This window comes from Brassica rapa, unplaced genomic scaffold (genome assembly GCF_000309985.2).
Source record: "Brassica rapa cultivar Chiifu-401-42 unplaced genomic scaffold, CAAS_Brap_v3.01 Scaffold0777, whole genome shotgun sequence".
NCBI classification, from domain to species: Eukaryota; Viridiplantae; Streptophyta; class Magnoliopsida; order Brassicales; family Brassicaceae; genus Brassica; species Brassica rapa.
This window is the reverse complement of record NW_022610717.1, coordinates 21058-25665: the sequence shown is the minus strand read 5'-3', so window position 1 is coordinate 25665 and position 4608 is coordinate 21058. Positions and strand designations below refer to the sequence as shown.

The 4608-nt window shown below is 49.3% G+C and overlaps 1 non-coding gene across 1 annotated transcript; it reads right to left on the bottom strand.

The window, feature by feature from the left end:
* Nucleotides 1-3969: 3969 nt before the first annotated feature.
* Nucleotides 3970-4125, bottom strand: LOC117131004. Its single transcript, XR_004454239.1, has one exon. It is a non-coding gene; the product is annotated as a 5.8S ribosomal RNA (ribosomal RNA).
* Nucleotides 4126-4608: the final 483 nt, after the last annotated feature.

Here is a 4608-nt window from a genome sequence, read left to right as displayed (position 1 = left end):
AGCCGGAAAAGGCTCGGTTGTTGTGGTTTAGTATCTGCGACAAGGAGAACGGTTTAGGAGAGAGGAGGCCGTGTGGTTATGGATACCCAAGGCATAGAGAAAGGTCTGGAGAAAGATCCAACCCCGTGGTTCAGTCAGATAGGGTCAGTGGGGTAACACCAACTCATCGGCTAAGACAATCCGACAGTCCGAACCGGTCTAGCCATGGGCGTTTGGGTTATGTCCTATTCTTCTTATTCTTTTCTTCTAATTCTTCTTCTATTCCTCATGCACATTGGCGTGGCCCTTTTGATATGTTGGATTGGTTATATCCGTGGTTCTGGTTGAGTAATGCGGTCGCGGTCCATAACCGACGAGTTAGGCCGCACATAATCTGACTGGCCTCTGGTGATCTGATTGGATAAGGGCCGTCCTGTTCGTTCTGAACGGTTGCAACCCTTCCCTAAACAGTCACAATGGTTCATGACTTGTGTAGGTTAAGGCGTGGTCCTTTGGCCACAGGCCGGACACACGCACGGACTAGACAGTCCATACGGACGTTAGGTCAAACGGTTGGAACATCTGAATGGGTGCGAGTTACCAAGGGTCATTAGTTGCCAAGAGGCACGTGTGACCAAAGGGTACTAGTTCCCAAAGGGTGTGAGTTCCAACGGTTCCATTGGCTCAAGGCTTAGGCCGAACCAAGTGGACAGTCCGCGGCTGCATAGTCGAACGGACGGAAGGTTAGTTAACCGGAGTGTTGGTAGCAAGGTCTGATCGGTTGCCAGGCAATCCGGTTTGGGCTTTGGGCCGGACTTATAACTGGCCGATCGCACCTAGATCTTAACCAGACGGTTAGACGGGACTATGGTTGATCCGCTATGGTTGGATGGTTCTAGCCGCAAAGGCTAAGTAGGATATCTTACAATCAACTTTGGCTTGGTGAGTAGGATAGGCTCCATATGCCTTATCTAGGGAGTAGACCCACATGATGGAAATGGAAGGCCGGTTATTTCAATACCTGACAAGTAGGGCGATGGCTTATGAAGTCTAGTGGTCGGATCATGTTTCATGACGATGGTTCGATGGCCGAACACTAGTATGGATAGTCACGTTGCTGGAGTAAGAGTATTGATGTGATGCTTCTAGATATCAACCTTGGTGTTGACAGCTTCGAGATTGGTAAGAGCCATGACGAAGTGTGTGGCTAGTACTATGTGTCGTAGACCATAGATACTGAGCCTAAGTGTGATTGTTCAAGGAAGGCCGTGTAAGATCTGATCATGGTTGAGTATGGACGACCTGACCTGTGAATGATGGTTCAAGGTGTCGGTCCTAACTTGATTAATGAATGCATCGGTTGGTATGAACAAATCATATATGTTGTCTGGGTTAAGTCCCAAGGGCCGATCAGGCCATATGATGACTCATCAGTTCCAAGTCATGTGAGGAAGATTGGTTGATTGACTTAGGATTTAATGAGCTTTGTCAGTCCAGAAGATGGACTTGGTACAATCGCCTATAAGGCAAAAGGATTTTGGATTGTGCATGAGCCGAGAAAGGCCAGATGCAAACCCTTATCCTTTAAAAGACATCTCAAAGGTTACTTATGTCTGTGGGGAATGGAACGTCAGAATCGTATGGACTGGTTTGGGTTTAGGATTGACCTTTAAGCTAATTGGTAGTTGAGTAAACTGACCAGGCTAAGGTGATTCGACCAGAAAAGTGTTAGATTGGTTTTAGACCAATGGTTAACTAGAGAATAATCCGCTGCATATCTGTTGAAAGGATCTAAGCTATTAATGACTAGGAAAGTCTTTAGCTAAGATATAAGTTAGCCGTCGCGTTTAGGTGATATTATAAATAAAGGGCAAAAATTAAGAGGTTCGGCCAGGAAGTAGACCGAGCGATGTAAGACTTCGATCACGGCCTAGTCGGCCGGATCGGGGTGTTGCAAGACCTGATGTGGTTATGAGTACGACCGGACGTGAGCGGCACTCGGTCCTCCAGATTTTCAAGGGCCGCCGGGAATGCCACCGGACACCACGCGACGTGCGGTGCTCTTCCAGCCGCTGGACCCTACCTCCGGCTGAGCCGTTTCCAGGGTGGGGAAGCTGTTAAACAGAAAAGATAACTCTTTCCGGAATTCCCGCCGACGTCTCCGGACTTCCTAACATTGCCGTCAACTGCCACGTCCCAGTTCTGGAATTTTAACCGAATCCCCTTTCAAAATTCGTGCATAAGCGCTATCAGACGGGTTTCCCCGACTCTTAGGATCGACTAACCCATGTGCAAGTGCCGTTCACATGGAACCTTTCCCCTCTTCGGCCTTCAAAGTTCTCATTTGAATATTTGCTACTACCACCAAGATCTGCACCGACGGCCGCTCCGCCCGGGCTCGCGCCCTAGGTTTTGCATCGACCGCCGCGCCCTCCTACTCATTGAGGCCTGGCTCTTGCCCCGACGTTCGGGTATAGATCGCACGCTTCAGCGCCATCCATTTTTCGGGGCTAGTTGATTCGGCATGTGAGTTATTACACACTCCTTAGCGGATTTTGACTTCAATGACCACCGTCCTGCTGTCTTAATCGACCAACACCCTTTGTGGTTTCTAGGTTAGCGCGCAGTTGGGCACCGTAACCCGGCTTCCGGTTCATCCCGCATCACCAGTTCTGCTTACCAAAAATGGCCCACATGGAGCTCTCGATTCCGTGGGATGGCCCAACAAAGCAGGCACCCCGTCCTACCTATTTAAAGTTTGAGAATAGGTCGAGGACATTGCATCCCCGATGCCTCTAATCATTGGCTTTACTCGATAGAACTCGTTTCCGAGCTCCAGCTATCCTGAGGGAAACTTCGGAGGGAACCAGCTACTAGATGGCTTGATTAGTCTTTCGCCCCTATATCCAAGTCAGACGAACTATTTGCACGTCAGAATTGCTGAGGCCCTCCACCAGAGTTTCCTCGGGCTTTGCCCCGCTCAGGCATAGTTCCCCATCTTTCGGGTCGCGACAGGCATGCTCACACTCGAACCCTTCTCAGAAGATCAAGGTCGTACGGCTGTGCACCCGTGAGGGATCCAGCCAATCAGCTTCCTTGCGCCTTAAAGGTTTACACACCCGTTGACTCGCACATATGTCAGACTCTTTGGTCCGTGTTTCAAGATGGGTTGAATGGGGAGCCCGCAGGCCAACGCCCTGAGGACGCAGATGCCAAGGCACGCCGTGAGGCGCGTGCTGCAGACCACGATAAAGGCAGCAACGTCTCCGCGGGCGTAACAAAAGCCCAGTCTTAGGTCACCACCTTAATCCGTGTCGGTCCACGGCCCGGATCGATCGGCGTACAGGATTGCTCTGTTCCGCATCCGACCAGGACGAATCGCCAGCCTCCCAACAATTTCAAGCACTCTTTGACTCTCTTTTCAAAGTCCTTTTCTTCTTTACCTCGCGGTACTTGTTCGCAATCTGTCTCTCGCCCATATTTAGCCTTGGACAAAATTTACCGCCCGATTTGGCTGCATTCCCAAACAACCCGACTCGTAGACAGCGCCTCGTGGTGCGACAGGGTCCAGGCACGACAGGGCTCTCACCCTCTCTGGCACCCCTTTCCAGGGAACTTGGGCCCGGTCCATCACTGAGGACGCTTCTCCAGACTACAATTCAAACATCAAAGACGTCCATTTTCAAGCTGGGCCCTTCCCGGTTCGCTCTCCGTTACTAAGGGAATCCCTGTTAGTTTCTTTTCCTCCGCTTATTGATATGCTTAAACTCAGCGGGTGATCCCGCCTGACCTGGGGTCGCGTTGAGGACTTTGGGTCATCAAGAGGTTTTGGACCGTAACGTCTGACTATATGACGAGAATTGAATTCACCACCGCATGTCAAGATGCTCCTGGCGTCCTTAGCTCGGATTTTGGCCAACCACGTGCGGTAACACACATGAGATCAGCTTCCATCCCATATCCTCGAGAGGATGGGGGGACGACGATTTGTGACACCCAAGCAGACGTGCCTTCGGCCAGAAGGCTTGGGGCGCAACTTACGTTCAAAGACTCGATGGTTGACGGGATTCTGCAATTCACACCAAGTATGGCATTTTGCTACGTTCTTCATCGATTCGAGAGCCGAGATATCCATTGCCGAGAGTCATTTTATACTTTACATTGCAGCACTGCTTCCAAACAAACAACATCTCCGGGTTGGCGAAAGCAGGCTGTTTAGTTGCATTTTCCTTGACACTTTTCGTGTCGGGGTTTAGTGATATCCGGAAGCTATGCGTTCGATCCAAATACTTCGAATTTGAATCTAATTTTTTGCATGCTTAATAAGAATGGTTAAAGCTATTTTCTGGTAAATTTTCATGATTTTCTTTTGCTTCTAACCATGTCTTTAGCATGCTACAAAGTTCGGAGTTTCGTGGTCTAAACGAATATCTACAGCAACTTTTGATCAACACTTGACATCCTAAACTCTTTGTTGACATATTTTTGATGTTTCCTTTCAGAAAACTTTCTTCAAAAATATTAATTTTTTAATTTTTGGCTTCTCGGGTGATTTTGGTTGTCCGTGGGTGATTTTGGCCCACGTGGGCTGTCTGTTCAGTACACACAGGATGTCCGTGTGTGTCCGTC